The 21,532-nt window shown below is 33.6% G+C and overlaps 1 protein-coding gene across 1 annotated transcript in view; it reads right to left on the bottom strand.

The window, feature by feature from the left end:
* Positions 1-12,516, bottom strand: part of peb (zinc finger protein pebbled) — a 35,452-nt gene extending 22,936 nt beyond the window's left edge. The window contains exon 1 of the mRNA XM_076411662.1: positions 12,300-12,516. The gene's annotated coding sequence lies outside the window, so the exon portion shown is untranslated. The remainder of the gene's footprint in view (positions 1-12,299) is intronic.
* Between the last annotated feature and the right edge of the window lie 9,016 nt (positions 12,517-21,532).

Below are 21,532 nucleotides of genomic sequence, written 5' to 3'. Positions count from 1 at the left end.
CAAAACGACACTTATGATGATGATGATGGAAGAGCAAGCACAGGACGGAAACTAATATGAGACAGGAAAAGGAAATTAACGCTTGAGCTGGAAAATCTATCAATTTATACGTTGCTATGAACAGCAAAATCATTATTAAGAAGGAAATATCAAACAAAAAATCCGAAAGTTGGTTTAAGAGAACAATAGTGAATATGATGAACTGATACTGACCTCTAAAAGAATACATAGCAAGAATCATCTCACTTACTGGGGTCACTTTGCATTTAACTACTGTTAGAATGATTTATATAATACAAGAGAAGAGTAGCTTCTCAACTTGATGATTTGGGTTTCCAGCTGCAAAATCATCAGACATCATCCAAGTTGTACATTAGCTATGACAGATTGAATTATCTAGACTAGATAGAGTAAACTAGCTAAGATAGAGTGAACTTTTCACATGAAGATATAAGACATGCCATAGAAAAATTGTTTTCAATTCAATGTCCTATAAACTCCAGATGTTCCGGGAAATTCATCCGTACCTTTCGGATTTCGTTGTTTCGGAAACTGAGAAAATTAAATGTTGAAAACGCCGCAATAGTTTTCCTGGAAGCCATAGCGTAAATATAGAATAACCGCTTTAGTTATTTAATTTTACAAGGTTCGGGTTCCTGTTATTAATTCATTTCCTCTCACGTTAGGAAACGAATCCGGAACTTCAGGAAATGAGTAGACCTAATCGTATTTGCTGTATCTATGAGCTGTTGAGCGATATTTACCGTAAATAGAATCGAAATACGTTTTTTTTTCTATATGCAGTCTTAATACCAAACCAAACAGTAGGATTTAATTAAAAAAAAACAAAGTTAACGATATCTGTTATCTTTGTGTCGAATTATTCAAACTACCAACTTCATACAACCGGGGTGATTCACGCAGGTACCGATACATCGATATTTAAAAAAATATCGATATATCCACATATCCGAGAATAAAAAATATCAGCCACAAAAAGTATCGATATTTTTCCAAAAAATATTGATATATGACCCTAAAAAAATATCCACGTTTCGAATAACCCCAATATTAAAGATATTTTTAAACATTTTCAAAAGTATCGATACTCTTAATGGAGTTTTAAAATTAAGCACCAAAAAATATCGATATTTTTCGCCATCCCTATTACGCCTCTCAAGGCTGGCTGAATTAGACGCGCGCCCGCAGCCTACCCGATTTTAATTGCGAAATAAAAAGCGAGCGTCGATGGCGATAAGACTTGACGTGCAAAAAAAAACGAAATCAATTATAATGAACGGGGGCACAACAGTTTTGCGACGGGGGAAGGCGAAGGGGAGGAGGGGGATCGGTTTCTAAAAGTGAGCCTCCTCGCTCCGGTGACCGCGGAGCAGACCGTTTTCATCTCCGAATCAAGAAAGCGTAGTCAAACAAAAGGCGAATGATTCGCTCGTATGTCGTTTTTTTTATCGTTCCTGTTGGTTCTTTTGCGTTTTTCGCTTTCTTATGTAACTACAATGATAGAGGTGTCATTACACAAATGTATATCGTTGTGATCAATATAATCATTCTTATGTTTATCACAATATAATGACAGAATGTTTAAAATATTTTTTTAAAAAACTACTTTCAAATTCGACATAGAATTTCATCAAAAATTACGTACAAATTGACTGAGACAGCCTCGGTTGTAGAGCTTAACAGCTTACTACAGTGTTCTGCATTTATTATTTTGTGGCGACCGACACGACCCTTTAGGCCACCACGAATTCACCACCAGCAAGTACAAAGGTTGGCAACGCCGGTGGATTGGTACCATGCAGTTCCAGGCGATAAAAGACCATCACGACGACGTCTCGTTCTCTTTTCTTTTCTCCATCCCCTTGTAATAGTACCACTTCCACAGCGCTACCGTACTTCCTCTACCTAACCTAATATCCTGTCAATTCTCCCGTCGACAACATGTATAATTTAACATTGAAATAAACAGTATTTCTTCAACCAGTGTTTTCAGTTCTCGTGCATCTTCCTTCCAAAAATAGTAGTGAGTGTTCTGACAAATAATCGCAGTGGCAGTCACACATTTCGACCGACTGACCGACCCGACGAACATTCCGACAGTTGGTGACCCCGATGTAATCAAAGTGCTTAACAGGTAAATCAACTCAACATAAGCCACTCAACAGGTGCTTGACACGTGCATGGAAGGATAGCACGAGGAACGGAACCCATCAACATCACATGGTCGACGACATCCCACGAGACTAGCCTGATAGACGAAAACCACAGAAGCTCACCATGTATACCATCAACACATGAACACCCTCGCATCACGAAACGGGACACGTAACACACTTATAGGTACCCTCAAACAAAGCTAAACGCCCTAAGTCTCGCTCTCTTTTCTTTTCTCCATCCCCTTGTAATAGTACCACTTCCACAACGCTACCGTACTTCCTCTACCTAACCTAATATCTTGTCAATTCTCCCGTCGACCACATGTATAATTTAACATTGAAATAAACAGTATTTCTGTGAACATTTTTTTCTATAATCTTTTTTTCTAATATCTCTGTTGTATTCTGACCTGACGACTTTTTAAAGGTATATGTTGGAGGGTTATGGGAAGTATTCAGATACGTCTGATAGAAGGCGTTTAAACAATGGATATTTGACAAGCGGACATATTGAATGCCACATAAGAATAAAATCATCGACATCATAGCCTCCGTGACACAAAGAATATTGATAGCAAAAAGTGTAACGCTGACTCACGGGCCGATTTATCATCTGACTGCTCACCAGTAATCTTAACAGTTAATTTTAATATTACCATAATTAAACCGCCTTATCTGCATAATACTAACTGGATATTGTGTGCGACTCCTAATTGAGCAACAGTAGAAAAAGTTGACACAAAAAAGGAAACTGCGACAAACTTGGCAGCAAGCAAGATAAGAGAAACCTCAACCAAGCAAAAACATAACTGGAAGAGCTGAAAGAGTAATACCTAATAGCAACTAATGTTAATAACAAGAAATATTAAATGTCTCCAATAATATAATTTGCACAAACTTATTTGAACTTAGGTAGGTATTAAGCTAAATTATGTGTATATAGTGGAATATAAAATAAGTGTAGTAGATAGTTTAAATAAGGTTCTTGTTTATTTTTATTTATTTACTAGCGCCCCGCCCCGGCTTCGCACGGGTGCAATGCTGATACTAAATTAAATACACTACAGAAAAAATATGAACGTTGTATATAAAAACATAGCGGCCCGCTCCGACTTTGCACGGGCATAAAATATATATGCCTATGTCACTCAATGAAAACATGATTAAAATCGATCCACTATTTTTGGTTCATTCATTACTGCCCTTGGCCTGCACGCATTAAATTTGGAGTAAAACAATTCCTCTTCCCCTATACTTACTATGAAGATTTCCTGCTATCTTTGGAATATCTAAATTCATATAATTTTTATTACATTACACATTTTTAAACGCAAATTTTAAATTTGTAATATCTCCGAAAATATTTGTTTAATTTACATGCTGTAACCATATTGATCTATATTAATTGCACACTGTATTTAAGGTTCTTAATTCCATAAGGATTAATGCCGTATTGCTTAAAATAGCTTCGTAAATAAGCCATTTTCTCACGTAAAAAGTAAACAATAAAAATGGTTAATGTGAGTTATCCCTAAAAGATAAACATATACCATCGCGGACTTTTTTGTAGACCTTTTTATGGTGTACAATACTGTAGTACATTAATTTGATCTAACTCGTAGGGTTAGGCAGCGTTTTTGCTAATTGCTAAATAAGCCTAAAAAAATAGGTTAATTTACGACATCACGTTAGAAACCTCTAAAATTAGCAATGTTGCCTTAGTATATTATGCATGTATTATACATATAAACCTTCCTCTTGAATCACTCTATCTACTGAAAAAAACCGCATCAAAATTCGTTGCGTAGTTTTAAAGATTTAAGCGCACATAGGGATATAGGGACAGAAAAGGCGACTTTGTTTTATACTATGTAGTGATTACAACGATTATTATGTACATATTTTATTTTAAATTGTTTTTTTTTTGTGTTAAATACCTATGTTTGATTATTTTTAAATTTTTAGTGAGTTCCTTATTTATTTTTTGAAGTCGGTTCAATTTTTTTTAAATTTTATTTAGAGACTAAGTAAGGACCAAAGGGCATTGTCAATTAGTCGGCAACGACTAGTGATAATACATTAATAAATGAAAAAAAATAATCCCAATAAAATCAAATTGATTGTTTAATATCCGTGCTATTATTAAAAATTTATTTATGAATGAAGAAAGCGTAGTAGATATTTAAACAACTTATTCATCTTTTGGTTGTTTTCCCTTTCTTGAGTTTCTTATAACGATAATGATGACAGAGAAAGAAAAAGAGAGAAAGAGAGAAAACAAAAGTTGTTATTTTAATTTAATAATATTTTCGCCCGTGTACCGACAACATATATATTTATTGTGTTTGGTGCGGTACAGATCTGTCGCGAGCCGAAAACACCTTATCGCCGAAACTGATAGAAGATTTTTTCTCGCGATCGGTTGATCCAAGGTCAAGGGATCCGTTCAAGGCACGTGGTAACCAGAGTACGAGTCGCTGTTGGACGTCCTCTCTCTGTCTCCGTCTCGCTCGCCGCCGAGGCGGCCGTTACCAGTTTTGGACGTTTTTGCACGGCGATTGATAAAATATCCCAATTTTTGTTTGGGCGTTCGATTTCGACGATAGGTGAGAGAACAGGTATGCGGGGCATCTCGTCGGGCCAGTTTTTGTCCCGATCCGTACCGGAGCAAACAAAGTGGTTTGTTTTGCGTTATCCTGGGCGTCGAGTCAGGAATTTTCGATGTTGTTTCGACAGTTAGGGAGACGCGAACGGATGAATCTACGCGTGCCGTCTCGATTTAACGAACGGGACGTGAATAAAACTGGTTGACGAGGCGGCCAGAGGGGCATATGGTGGTTTCACCTGCCCGGAGAGACACCTGCTCGGCACGTGCTGCCCTACCTCGTTATCTGGCGGACCCCCTTTCTATTTATCCGGAGATAGAAATATGGGAAGATGATTTTTTTCGATTAAAACGAATATTGTTCGTCGATATATGTCGGTTTGGGTTTTGGGGAAGGTATCTTCATGATTTTAACGCATTTTTGTCTCTACGGATGGTTAATAAATTTTTATGACTCAATCATTGAATTTTCTATTCTATTGTTTATCAGGTTGGACTTTTAACTACTCTATTTGCTACTCCTTCTTATGTTAGCTGTACATTTTATTATCAATAATCAGATTATTGACAACCTTATAAAAGACTATTTTCATCAAAGTCCCAACATATGTGGCAAAATGTTGTTTTGAGACCTTAATCGAAATTCACTTTTTTTTTATTTTTAAAAATACATCTTACATTAAATATGCTTAGTACGATCTTAATTTAATTGATTTATTACTATTGTTCTGTTGTATTTGCACCAATACAGAAGCAATACGAATGCATGGTAAATACATCAGTATGTATTTCTCAAATTCAAATTAAATTAGACTTCTTAAAAGAAAGTTAACAGTAACACTTGTACATTCACTACTACCCTGCCTCATCTTAAACGTTTAACGTTCTTTTTTGAATTAGTTGTATATTTTATTACCAATGATCGGACTATTGACAACCATTAGAATTAAAATTGCTAAGATCACTTTTATCAGAGTCTCAAAAATGTTGGAAAATGTTGCTTTCGGTTTCCTCTACGTTGTCCAATATTTGTGTTGCTTCAGTTTCTTATTGGTTACATAGTGATAAACACTTGATGTTTTAGTGTGACCCCATATTTGCAACCAGTAAGTTCTAATAGCTTTTATAATGGTTTAAAAACCAATCTCTTTGATCTTAGGTCAACTTGGGAGTATTTTCCGACTAACCAGTACAGTTCCTTGATTTCGAGTGATCCGCTTTGCTTTTTGTCTAACATGTTGAGGTAAAATTAAAGAGAACTACAGATCATTGGAATATCTGGATAGTCAGTTCTGTAACAGTAATATTTCTGTAAATTTATTTTTGCTTTTTCTTGCTTTTGGATCATCCTGGACATCTTTGAGACCTCATCTCTGACTGTATACTTATTAACCTTTAAGTAATTTGATATGGTTTGGAGGTACTTTCTTCAATATAGTGTATGAAATATAACTTCGCGCATTTTAGATAAACAAAATAATAAACGGATACTGCATTTTCTAGCGACAAAATTCTTATCGACGGTAATCGATACGATTTTAAATGAGATTATTCTCGTTTTTCAGTGAAAAGTATACAGTTTCTCGCAATCCTGTTAACCCGGCCGACACAGATCATGCACGGTACATTCTCCGTCCGGTATCGATTTGAAAAGGCGGCGGTCGCCTCTAAAAAACCAAACGAAGGACTTTTTCCACCTGACCAATCTGGGGGAGAAACCACCGAATAACAATCCGGTGGTTAGTCGTATCGATTGACCCGACTTTTTGGCCAGAGAGAGAGCGCGTGTATGTGTGTGTGTGTGTGTGATCTGACGGGATAGTCGTTTTGGGTGTGGCCCTGGCAGGATTTCTCCCGAGAGAACCGGCCAAAATGGCGGCGTCTGGCAGGGCGATCGTCCAATGCTGGTGGCCGTATCGATCTGATTCAGATCTCTTGTACCTGGGTTGTCATGACGATAGATCACACACAGACAGCGACAGTGGCGTAGTCGGCCTCGTCTCTCCACCCGAAAGTTTTATCACTCCCAAATAGAATTGTTCGTTGCCCTTTTATTTGGCTTCGTACTGTTAGAAATCGCGTGTCGTTTTCCTTTCCTTATTAGGATTTCATTAATGTTAGGCGATTTAAATTTTAATGCCAGCTAATAAATGTCGTCATTCAGCACACAACAGATATAAAAGCTTACAACTTCAATTTACAATAGAGAAAAGTTTGTTTTTATTCCAGTTTCATATTAAGTATTATTTGTTTTCTATATATTCTATGTAAAGTTATGGAATATTTTTCTTCTAGTTCGGTTTCTGTAATTACATTTCTTAATTGCAATCAATAATTAATAATTATCAATAATTAAATGTAATATGTTAATAATTTTTTAATCACATTATTTTCAATAAAATTCTACTTCTTTTAAAATCAAATGTAATGTGAATATTGATATTGAATGTAATATTTTAAGGGGTTTATTATTTCCTTGGTAACCAATCTGATATCAATTCAGTTAATTTTTAAAACATTTAATAATCTTAGACTAGAACTTCCTAAAACTAAATTAAAAATTAAATATAAGACGTATAAAAGCCATTTAATAATATATCGTAATCTATTATTCTATTGGACGAAATATACAAATAATCAGTCTTCAGAATAAGGATACTATAAAACATTATATTTAGAAATGTTGAAATTAAATGTAATATTTCATTATTTTATACTATGTGTAAGCAAAATATTAAAAGTATCCTATTATTTTATTTAAATATATTGAATATATATAAACTTATCTATGTGTCTATAATTAAATGTAGTATATGCATTTGAATGCAATGGTTTCTGAAATTACAAGTAAGATTTTTTCAGATTATCATGTTAAGTTGTGACTTTGTGAATTGCATGTAATATATTAAGATTGTGTTGATTACAATACATTTGTGGGCTTTGTTAATTATGTAATGTGTATGTATGTAATGTAATTATGTAATAATGTAATTTAAGGTATTCAAAGTTTTTAAAATTATCTGATTCATGTTTATTTCTCATTACATAGAATGAGATGTACTAAGCTTGTTATTTTAATAATTTACAATTAATTAAGACATATTATCTAAGAAATTAAGAGAAGATTGTTGAATAATAGCACAAAGTTGTTTATACTTTATTTAAAATCGCGGAATGTCGTTTTATCCATTTGAATTGTTTGAGAGATTTACGAGTATTTATTTAAGTGGATATAAGCGCAATATCGTAAAGGGGAAGCACTTTTTGATAAGGTGATGATATCACAGCATCTCGCCGTGAGGATTACGAAAATGTTTGGATAATTTATCGTCTCCTCTAAGTCCGGTTAATGTTTATGTCAACCGTTGGCCGATTTCGGGAGGCGGCCGTACCTTAGATGGCACTGCACTAAGTAACCTGAACTGATAGGTGGTGATTCATACGAAATCCTGTTTTAATCTAATCGTAATTTTCGCCATAACGTCGATTGTGTGACTGCGAGGAAAAAATTAAGAAACTCGAGGGTGTGTCGGTTATCACATTAGATAAAACGCATATTATTTCCGTCTCCCCCATCCACCGCCCCCCCGCGTACCTCTACCGGGTGATATATAGAGACGATAATCGCCCTACCGACTTGACTGACAACGCTGTTTCGGTTCTAATTACCATGGCAACGGTGGGGTGCTGCAAGTGGACGAACCGGTCGTTAGCTTCATATCTGGGCGTGTGGTGGTAAATAAACGGAACGACATGAAAGGGTGCTGGCGATATGTACTGTAGGACGCCTTTCGCTTTTATCTGTTCGGGATTTCGTCGATAAATTCGACGGGTGCCCTGGAACGGTTACAATCGTCGGATTCGGAAGCGACGTTCTGTTGTTTTTCTCTTACTATCTTGACGATAAATAATTATGCGACGGTAGGATGTTATTTATGGCGCTAGACTAATTATAATTCGTTTATTTTTCGCTGATTAGTTTAATTAGCGGCAGGTAAAGATAAAAATTAAGGTATAAAGATAAACAAAGCTGAGATATTATTGTAATTTTAGTCATATATCGTTCTTTAGTCATTACGAGTTTTACGAGGGCTTAATAAACAATTATATTTTCGCTCTTCTATTATACGCTTTTCTGGAAACAGCCTCCATCTAACAATTTTTGTAGTTATCTTTATTATTGAAATATTCAAAGTTTTTATCAATTTTTAAAGAATCTTATGTGTAAGCAGAATCTCCGAAGTATTTTATTATTTTAATTAAGTATTTATTACATGTAAACATGTGGGGGTTTCTAAAATTAATTGTAATATATGCAATAGAATTTTTGTTTGTTTATGCAAGGATTTTTGTTGCGAGTGTTTGAAATTAAATGCTAGAATCAGATGTAAGATTGTAATATTATGTATATATGATAGCATTATAGTTGTAACTTTTTACATTAAATTTAATGTAAAAAATTGAATGTAAGATTCTAAGTTTACTTAATACTATACTGCGAGATATTGAATTTTGAATTTTCACTTTAGAGCATCTTAAATTGTAAGATATGCTTATTATTAACTTTATATGTTATAATTATCATAATTATTAACTAATATATTCAACGCTTTTTTAAATTATCAGATTCATGTTTATTTTCCAATTTATAGGATGAAATATACAAGGTTTGTTATTTATTAACAGTTTACAAGTGAATAATGAAGTCGTATGTAAGAATATATCTGTAATATAACATATTCATAAACTATGTAAATTTGCAGAATTCTATTAGGTAGTTTTAATTATCCCGTTCATTGGATTTGGCCTTTTGCCTTGTAGTTGTTGTATGTACCGGAAAATCATTACCGGTTATTCTAACAGATGTCGCTAGACTTATTTATTATATACATGTAATTATACTTGTTATATTTTCCGAAAGTAAGACCGTTATAGATTTATACTTCTTTGAAAATATCAAGTTTAGTGAAAACTCAAAAGTAGTTGACAGAGAAGGGTTAAATGTGGCCCAAGAAACAATTAGGATATGGAAAGTTCAAAGGAATGACCTGGTAGAGTGCCTTTAGAATATCAACAATATTCATATGATTTGAAACCCAAGTACAGGAAATTGTGTGAGCATCTAACATTTTTTATGATCATTGAATGATCAATACAATAGTTTGGATTAAGATTCTAATATCTGTTTTCTGTTACATTGTAACAATGGGTTTCCTTTAATTCCTGTTATTTAATCATTATCTCAATGTTATTTTATGAACTCCACTAAATAAGATTATACAGCTGTAATAATACGACTAGTACTAGTGTGTATCATACTACGGTTGTTTGTCGATAAAACAGAGACTGTCATTATAGATATTATTTTGCAAATAAACCCGGTAGAAAGGGGGATTCCCGAATTTTTTTTCGAATCTAACGGCGATAGCGACAGCATCTCGAGCGAATTTTTCAGAAAAGCGTTCAAAAGTTATCTTATCATCGCAAATATTTATAGATCCATCTCGATTATGTAGCTCGCGATTTCGATTCCGTACGGAGATTGAAAATTAAGTTCCGAATTTAATGTAGGTGGCGTAGATCGCGCAATACCCGTCTGACAGTCTCGAAAATGTTGTTGTTAGACTTGCCAGACCAGATAGTGTAAATAGTTATTTCTTTAATAGCCGGAAATCTACAAGCTTTATCTTTCTTATTTGCTTCCTGATGAATGCTTCTCGTAATGTTTTCAATATAATCAACGAAGAATCACTGGCCAACCTAAAAAATTCGAAGATAAGGGAAAATGTTATCCATTATACAGGCAGAAATCGGTTTGTAATATGATAATGTTTGGTTTTACGCAAAGTCCGAGAAAAGCTACATGGAAATATTTAAACCGTTTAAAGAATGCCATATGCACCAGACATTGTCCCTTCTGATTACCACTTGAACCTCTTCAGTGAACGTCTTTTATTAAGAATAATATTAGATATTAGACTTATTGTGGATATTGTAGGTAAGGTTTTTAAAAGGGTTATATATTTGCAATATGCATGTAATATTTTACGATATTTTTAGATTATTAGGTAAGAAATTACATGTTAAGCTCTAGCGTGTTGAAATTAAAGATAATATACAAGAAAATAATTGAAAAAGAGAATAATAAAGTAGACAATAAGCAATTTAAAGTAGTATTTACTAAATTTACTTGTAAGATTTTTTCCGATTATCATGTTAAGATAAGAATGAATATAAGAATTGTTGAAATTATATGTAATATTTTACCAAGCGTTATCTTTTCTGTTCAATTAAGGAAAGATAATGGACGATTTTCGATGTAATTAACAAAAAAACCAAACCTTCCGCCTTCCGATTATTTTTATGAATTTACTAGATAGTTTCTGAGTTAGAAAATATTTTGACAAATAATACTATAAATAATAAATTAAAAAAAAACCATTTATAGTTTTAGAATTATGGGGCATCTCCAGACATTAAATCATATTGAGTGAGTACTTCTAAAGCGAGGAAAGGGATATTTTATGAAATTACATGTAAGGTTTTAATATTATTTCGTTTTATCAGGTCACGTTGTGACTTTTTTAAATTAAGTGAAATACTAGCAGTTGAATATAAGAATTGTTTTTCGAAATTTCATGTAATATTTTTCCAAGCTCAATCTTTCCTGTTCATTTAAAGAAAGATGATGCCAAAAAATTGGACGATACCAAACCATTATTATTATCATTTGTTCTGAATATTTTAATGAATATATTAGAAAATTATTGAATTAGTTATTATTATTACGGAGTACCTTCAGACATCGAGAATTCCTCAAGTTCCTTATTCATAACGACTATCGGTCTATCGGATACCAACGGGATGCTCGTTACTCTATCAGATAAAAAAAATGCAATGACGATAACGCTTAGGACGGTGTTTTTTTCTCTCGTGAGTAAATCGGCGTCAGATAAAAAATCCCCGAGGTTTTTTTTTTCGGACAGAGTCGGGAGTTTCGCAGCTCCCCCTGACGTTCTTCGACCCCCCACACCACACCCCCCGGCTCACACAAACTGTACCAAGCACGGATTCATCTTCGACCTCGACGCCACGGCCCTATTCATCGAGCTGATTGGATTGGTAACCGTTTGACAGGTCGTTACAAGCCGCCCCTGCCGCTTTTGTCTCGCCGTGTTAAGAAGCGCTATTCAACCGGATAATTTGCTGGGGAGAAAAAAACTTATCGGTATCCAGGTGAGTTGCGGAACGGTCCCGGATCGATACGCGCATTTTCAACGATCGACGGGGGTTTAAATTGAGCGACCGATAAGGACGAACCTCTCGACAACATTTCGTCTGTTGGTTCGATTTTTCATCATAACAATCAATATGCAAAACAAGAAAAAAAAAACCCGAACGAGATCAAAGCCGGCGACGTCTGACAAAATACGAGACGATCTTTCGCCAGATCGATAGCGAGTTTTTCAATCCCGCACAGGGGCTACGTAAAATAATTACAATGTTGGACGGCTCACCTTATAATCATCAGAGAATAATCCATGTCTTCGATAGGGTCACCGTAACAGTAAACATACGAAGGTAACAGCAAGTTGATAACGTCCGAGATGAAATTGCGTACGACACAACACTACGAACTGGACACGCGTAAAGATCAATCGCCTGAAGGACTGTCAACGCCGAGAAGACTAACGTCCGAGGATATCCTCGCACGTCAAGAACCACTCGAGAAATGACGGCAGAATGCAGCCCGTGTTCCGGAGATCGGGGCATCCGAGACGCTACGCTGATGCGGACTTGCTATTGGTCGGCGAGACAAGGTGGGGGACAGGTGAACGGCGCGAGAGAGAGAGGGAATAGGGGCGGGAGCGGTGGTGCGACGGAGACGGAGGCGGAGGAGAGAGCGGGTCCCGTCTTCGTTCTTCTCTCCTTGTCGGCGGACACGTTCATCTGCTCTTCTCTATAGGTGTTGGACTAATTGTTTGGTGCAATTTCGACGGGGAGAGAGGGAATCGCCGGACGGACTGAGGAAGGGAGTCCGACGATGATGTGGTGGTTTTTCTATCACGTACGACACGATTTACACGGTCTGGACGACTGGAACGCTCTTCGGAGTAATGGTCATTACACTTTAAAATCAATAGTCCACAGTTATTACTTATCTTAATGTATATGGTTCAGTTCTTGTTATGTGTACTAAAAAAACGACATGTTTATTTATTTACGTCTGTACAAGGTTTTTTTTCCGGTTTTTTCATTTCATAATATCAAAATCAATAAAATTATTATTCTTTATAAATTCAACTTTTTATACAAAAAAATGTTTAGGTTCTCTGGATCTTAATTGTCAACGATGATGACATTGGCAATACTCTGAGATGTTAACTAGATAGAAATGTATCTTTGTAATAGTTAATAATTATTATAATCTTTAAATAACTTGAAAAGTTTTGTTTCAGGTTTTTAAATTCCATAATACCATTATTTATAAAATCATTATTCATCATTATTTATAATTCACAAAAACTAATATTCATACAAAAAATGTTTAAGTTCTCTGGATTTTAATTGTCAACGGTGGTGACGTTGACAATACTTTAAGATCTTAAGCAGATAGAAATATATATTTGTAATAGTTAATAATTATTATAGTTTTAACATAATTTGAAAGGTTTTTTTTTGAGTTTTTTTTATTCCATAATAACAGAAACAATAAAATTATTATTCATTATAAATGGTAATTTTTGATGGCTCACAAAAATAATATTGCTACAGGAAAAGTTTAGGTTCTCCGTATTTTAACTGTCAATGGTGATGACATTTACAATACTTCGAGATGTTAATTAGATGGAAATTTATCTTTGTATTGTTAACGATTATTGAGGTGTTTCCAATGATTGAAAATATGTTTGTTGCCATCACGTAGTACATAACACAGAAAATTCAATATCGATTTTAGTCAAATTATTTTTAAGTAAAAGGAAAACAAAATTTGGGTTCCCTATATTTCACTTGTCAGTTGTAATGACATTGACGATTTATTGACACACATTAACTAGATGAGTCTGTATGCTAGTAGTATAACAGTGTCTAATGATTATAAGATAGTGTTAATACCGTAATCAGATTGAAATAACGAATAAAATTAAAAAAAAAAACAAATAATATGTTCAATTTTCTTTAACTAAGCGGTATCTAAATGATAAAATACCTATAGAACAAAAAAATAATATTACTGCAATTATTCTGATGGGACGTTTCGAGTTTATACACTGGTTACTTATATTATCTCGGTGTTAGTTTCAAGTAAAAACTTGACAATACTTGTTATTGTAAGGTTAAACATAATTTAGTTTCAGTGAACTACAGTTTTACAGAGTTCTATAATAAGAAGAGAAGGTTCCTTTATTAAATAGAATACGTATTCAGACAAAAACTGTTTTGGTTTCTCTGAATTTTAATTGTCAGTAGCAATGACATTCACTTATATTAACCACATAGATGTCTTCCTAAGTACCGTAAAAGTATTATATAATATCCATACAATAAATAAATTAATATTACGATAATAATGAAAAAATATTTAAATGAAATTTAAATTCAAAATTTAATAGGTGAGGCTTAAAATAATTTTTATGAATAATTAAAATGAATTCAACAGCACAATTAATAGGAAACATATTCGGCTAAAAACTGTTTTGGTTTCTCTGCATTTTAATTGTGAAAAGTAATGATATTGACACAAGCTAACTAGATAGAAATGTTCCTTTGCATCGTAAAATTATTTAGTATTTATTACGAAATAAACATAATATAATAACCATAAAAATAAAGGAAAACAAACAAACAATTACAGATATTTAGATATTTATACTTTTTGTCAATCTTTTCTTTCATTAAATATAGATATTTCTCACCAAATATATATATATATATATATATATATATATATATATATATATATATATATATATATATATATATATATATCAGTTTTTGCTAATGTGTGTTTATTTACAAAAAGTAGAAATGAGGTTATGTTGTTACTTCTCAGAAGTTTAGAAATAAATTATATGAAATTCTTTAATAATGATACCTTTTCACTTATATTAATCACTTATAAATTCTATTATATTCTATTATTCTATTATATATAAAATTATTTATAAACATTCCCGGTATAAATTATTTAATTTATATGTGTTTATTATCTCGAATAAATCTGAAGTTAGAAGAATCGATGATTCACGAGTTGTGACGATCAAAGACATGCATCCAACCCGCTGGCGATTGAATTAGATCGAATGGTCGACATTGTATCGGAAAATAAAATAATAAAAACGAGAAACCATGACCTATTTGTTGCTCTGCGATCACTTCTACGTGCAAATAATCGTAAACAAAGTACGCATGTGAAATTCGACGGTTGACGTCCAATACAACGGATGATCTTGCAATTTTCCGACTTTGTTACAAGATCATAAAACGACATCATTCGATCGACGTCCAAGGAGACATTGTTTATCCACATCAACGCGGTTGAGGCTTGTGGTACTAAAATGTCTATGGGTTTCGAATTACTTAACGATTACTTTTAATCTCCAATTCTGTCATTTTCATTTTGTTATTATTTTTATCTCACAATATATTTTTGATTAACATAACCTCATTGGGGAACATAGAGGGAAACTATATTCGTTGTTTTGCCTATAACCACACTTTTTTTTGGTAAATACAATTTTATATGAAATTAATATTATAGTCTATTCAGTTTTTTTTACATACGTCATCAAGATGTTTAATGAAACGCCTGTCGCAATTTGTAAATTTGTTTCAGAATCAGACAATGTTTTCCTTCTCATTTTATTCTAGTTAAAAAGAGACATAATGCTGTCTGATTAGTTCGAACGCGTAAACGAATGAGCCTGTCAAAACCGTCCGGTTGTCAGACGTATGCAAAAGTAACAGTGATAAGAGATTATAACTTTAATCTATAAATTAACTGTAGTTTTTAGATGTACTATATGTTAAAATAAATTATATTTGATAAAATGTTTGTTCAATTATTTTATTTAGATCATAATTTTGTTGTATGTTAAAGTCAAACCGAACTAAAAGCTATTTGATGTTTTGGCATCACAAATTTAGATGACGTATGTACAAAATAACTTTGAATAGATTATATGTTCTTTTTCTGAATTATAGTCATCCATGTCTTATGGTGAGGCTGAAGCATGTTCCGGAATGTATTGAAGTTGCTCGAATAATAATGCTAAAAAACGTGATAAACCAGCAGAATAAGTTGGATCTTACAGGCCTATTTCGCTGCTACCTGCGATATCAAAATTATTTGAGAAACTGCTGTCAAAAAAGGCATTAAACCGTTGGTATAAATATCAGATTTCCAGTGTGGAATTCGGAATCACCATTCGACAATCGACCAAGTGCACAGAGTAACAGCGGTTGTTGAAAAGCCATTAGATGAAAAGAAATACTGCTCTGCAATATTCTTGGATGTCTAATTCATTCTTTCATCGTGAATTTGGTATTAATCTACAAAATGAGCAAATTGCTACCGCGGAACTCTCGACTGTTGGAATTATATTTTTTGACTCGCATTCTCAACACTTAAACCTATTTCAGATGGAGTTCCACAAGGTAGTGTTTTAGGACCACTCCTATATCTGCTCTATAGGGCTAATATCCCAACAACAAAAGAAACAGTACTTGGAGCATTTGCTGACGACACATTTATAATGGCACAAGATGTATCTCTGTCTAAGGCTATAGAAAAAGTACAAATGGACTAGATACTGGAAAATACAGCTTAATAGCTCCAAATCTGTCTATATTAATTTTGCGTTGCGGCGAAATAACAAAAACTTAATTATCACTTGACGGATACCCGATTTCTCAAGCAGAATCGTCTAAAGTCAAGCAACTGTTCTGGTTAGTCGTTTGTTGCCTAATTGAACTGTCACTTTAAGAAAATGTAGAGTTTTTATTGCCTATAATCCGCCAGCAATAAAATATTTTCCATCTATCCTAACAAGAGGAATATCGAGAAAAGAATTTCGTTTTTATTTTCGCTATTTGTTATCATAACGAAAGGTAAGTAAATTTCCTTTGCAATGAGCCGACGTAATAGACCTGCGTCATGACATGGAAAAAATTGTAGCTGCACCAAGTTGCAAGATAAAAAAAATTACGTTGCGAAACTAATTCGACAATTTGGATAATAAGTTCTGTGAAGCGGGTAACGGCGCGGTAAGGTGAAGTTGGAAGGTGGGAGAGAGAGGGGGGCATCGGTAGGTTTGTCGGAGAGTTTCCGTAGGTTCAATTTCATTATGCAGATGCCGTACGTTTTAATTTTATTTTTATAGGTCAGCTGATGGACTATTTACAACGCGGTAATATTGATATAGAGGTAAGAAATAATGGGTTTGGTTTCTCTGGAATTTTAGCCGTGGATACTCAAACTTTCTATTTACATCGCAACGATAGTGCAAGAAAAACCTAGTTTAGGTACTTTGGAATTTTAGTGGCTTGATTATTTGGTACCTGTTATCGTTATGTAATAAATAATAATGGTAATTTTGTAAATAACTCAGAAGTTTTTTGTTTTTGGTTTTCCCATTTTATAATACCATGTAACTTGGAAACTTTGATATTCGGACTAAAAAAAAGTTTAGGTGCTCTGGATTTTAATTGTCAAAAAACTTTAGGTTCTCTGGATTTTAATTATCAAAAAAGTATAGGTTCTCTGGATTTTAATTGTCAACAGTGATGACGTTGACAATACTTTGGCATGTTAACCAGAGAAAAATGTATCTTTGTATTGTTAATAATTATTATAGTTATTATAAATAACTTGAAAGTTTTTTTTCCAGTTATTTTTATTCTAAAATACCGTAATCAATGAAATCATTATTCATTTTTAATTGGACTTTTAATAACAAAAAGTAATATTCCTACAAAAAAAAGTTTGGGTCCTCTGGATTTTAATTGTCAACGGTGATGACATTGACAATACTTTGGGATGTTAATTAGATGGAAATTTATCTTTGTATTATTAACGATTACTGGAGTTTTTATAATGATTGAAAATGTGTTTTTTGCCATCACATAGTACATAACATAGAAAATATCGATTTTAGTAAAATCATTTTCACGTCATATAAGTAAAAGGAAAACAAAATTTGGGTTCCCTGGATTTCAGTTGTCAGTCGTAATGACAATGACGATGCATTGACACACGGTAACTAGATGTATATGCACTTTAGTACTATGAAGGTGTTTAACAATTATAAAACAATACTAATACAATAAATACATTAAAATAACGACAAAAATTAAAGAAAAACGAACAAGAAGTTCAATTATCTTTAACTAACCAGCGTCTAAATGTTACAATTTCTATAGAACAAAAAAAAGATTGTTAATTCTTCGAGTGGATACAAAAGCAGAATATTACTGCAATTATTCTGATGGGACGTTTCGAGAAACAAATAACGTCGAGTAAATATGAAAGTTAGTAATAATATCCTGCTGATTTCGAGATCTCGCACGCGCCGCTGGCCATCGAACATGGAAAGTTCTGTATGTTTCACTGATTATACGATGCGAATATATTTTATATAGAAAATTATATAATTCCTAAGATAAATTTATTCGGTTTTTAGTTGCTTTGTTCGATCGTTGCGTTGTTTTAACGATTTTTGTCAAACAACAACGGTTTTATTTCTCGTAAATGATTTTGGACCGAGAAAAAAATGAAGAAATGACGCGTCAACCCTTGTAACTGCCTCGAAATAAATCAAAGGCCCCCGTTAGCGATCAAAACATCCCTTATGACTTTTTTTTTCGGACGATTTAATTGTTATTAGGAACTGACCCCCGTGTTGTTATTAAATCTGATCGCGCCTACTTTGACTTGTACTTGACCGGTTTATCCAGTCGATAACAATGAGCGAGGTCCTTCCGCATAGCCCTCTTGACCGTTGACCGGCTAGGGATAATTCATTTTTGGCCAAAGGGACCCCCGAAGGACTTCTAAGTATCTGTTTATGGGGATTACATTAGTACATCATCCATTATGCGATGTCCAGCGTAATTGGCTTTTGATTCGCTTTGGCGCCCAGTAGAGAAAATACGTTTGAAATCACAGGAGGCTTTGGCCACTAATTTAGTATAATGGACTATCGGTTGTTATTTTATTAGGAATTTGCTAAACTGAAGTATGATTTTTTAAAAAGTGCTCACTTATTAAGATACTTATCTGCCTTTTAACGGCATTTGTTCATATTAAAGTAGTTAACCAACCGCAACATTTTTTTATTGAAAACGAAATTCGATATATTTATATATAACAAGCTGACCTAAATGCCAAAAGATATTGTTCGGCTGCTTTCCTAGACATGTCTCAGGCTTTTGACAAAGTATGGCATACGGGCTTGCAGGTTAAACTAAAGAAACTTCTCCCTCATCCGGACTATTAGCTACTAAAATCGTATCTCACTGACAGGCATTTTATTGTAAATCAAGGCGATGAACGTACCGAATTAAATCCCATATATTCAGGAGTTCTGCAAGGTAGTGTACTGGGTCCAGTACTGTATCTTCTGTATACGGCTGATCTGCCCACCACAAAAAATAACTACTGTGGCATCATATGCAGATGATACAGCAATCTTAGCATCCCATGAAGATCCAGTCACAGCATCAATAAACCTACAAACCCACCTGGAGCAAATACAATTATGGTTGAAGACATGGCGCATTAAAGCCAATGAATCAAAATCCACGCATATAACGTTTACCCTGCGTAGAAGAACATGTCCACCAGTAAATATCAATCATCGTCAACTCCCCCAAGCAGAGCATGTTAAATATCTTGGTATGCATTTAGATCGACGCCTAACCTGGAAGAAGCACATACTCTCTAAACGGAAACAACTAGGACTAAAATTATATTAAATGTATTGGCTCATTGGGCGCAAATCCAAGTTATTATTAGATAACAAGGTATTGCTGTATGAGTCTATACTCAAGCCCATTTGGACATATGGAATTCAACTATGGGGTACCGCTAGCAAATCTAATATATCCATCATACAACGGTTCCAAAATAAGGTGTTGCGTGCCATTGTTGATGCTCCGTACTATATTTCAAATAAAGTGATACAACGCGATATTCCTCTAGAACCTATAACGAGTGTAATCCAACGTGTTTGTGTGAAGTACTTCGAAAGAGTGTCAGTGCATCCCAATGTACTCGCTAACCAGCTAAATATGCGACGTGATAGTGAAGTGCGTAGACTAAAACGTTTAACACCACCTGATCTGATTACTGGACATATGTAGAGTTTAGAATAAGCATTAGAATAAGACTAATTAATTAAGATAATATTTTATACAGCAGATTGCTTAATGAAGTGATTTTCTACATGCCATGTATATATAATATAAACAGAAGAAATACTTATTGCCAATAGGGCAGATTGTGGACTCACGAAAAGTAATAAAAAAATATATATATAACAAACAAAAACATGATATAAATCAAATTAATACATTAAAATTGTAGATACCATTTCCTGATGATGCGTATAAAGACATTCATCCATCCATCAAGGTTATAATGCCCGTGTAATAAAGACATTTAACGGCTAGGCTTGCTATAATCGCACTGTATCTCACCCTCTTCAACCCGGAGGGTGTTTTCTGACTTTACAGCCTCACCTTCAATGTTCTTTTCATCTGTTATCCCTATTTTACTGATCGATACCCCAGTTGTTTGTTGACCTTTTCGCTTTGATGAGGCCTCTTTCATTGGGGTGAAAATGTGGCGTATCGAGAATTGGAGAACTTATTGTGCAACGTTAATTGGCAGAGGGTGTTTATTATGCGGTCCTTTTTATAAATATATCAGGTTAATTTTACAGTCTTTATTTTTATCGTTTTCATGGCAACGGTCGCCGTTTTCTTTTATAAGTTATAACAAATTAAAAACGTTAAAAATCTAGACACCCTCTAACCTCGTAATCCACATTTAATTAACTTCGCACTCAATATATTTAGGGCTAACATAACCTCTCTTTTCTTATACAAAGTCACTTGCGGCTATTTCCGGAGAATCCTAATCGATATTCCTAAAGCATACGAATAATTTACAAGTACTATAAGTTCGTTTTGTTATTTTAACGTTTATATATTGATAAATAGTTACATATTGTATTATTTTCTCTTTTTTCATTTCAAAATTATTTTTAAACGAAAGATCTTTAACAGAGGTTTTTTATATTACATTTTAAAATTATAGGAAATGAAAGATTGTACTAAACAAAAATTAACTTGAACCTCAACTGAAATATTATTTATATTATATTCTTCAAATGTACGTATAAATTGCAAGAACTAGCAACGTTGCCTTTCAAATGTTTGTGCGCATGCCATGATTCTCCAGTATTAGACTCTTGTCTTCATTTCTCATTGTTATTTTCAGATCATTTTATTAAATTTCTGTGGTATTTAACAAGTAGAGAATATACAGAGTCTAACCTCACAACTTGGTATATTTAAATTCCCCATTTATGATCAATACAACTTCTTTTGTTTTACTTAATATCTTTCATCTTTTTGTTTGTCGTGGTTTTCTACTTATAACATCAGTTATGCGAACTTATAGTTTTTCAATCATAATGTGTTGCACTTGATACATAATTGTGTGCAATTGTATTTCATTATTGCA

This window comes from Rhynchophorus ferrugineus, unplaced genomic scaffold (genome assembly GCF_030347505.1).
Source record: "Rhynchophorus ferrugineus isolate W39M unplaced genomic scaffold, kcgeb_rfMv2 rfM8, whole genome shotgun sequence".
NCBI lineage: Eukaryota > Metazoa > Arthropoda > Insecta > Coleoptera > Curculionidae > Rhynchophorus > Rhynchophorus ferrugineus.
Note: the sequence above shows the minus strand (reverse complement) of the source record. Positions and strands in the feature narration are given on the sequence as shown.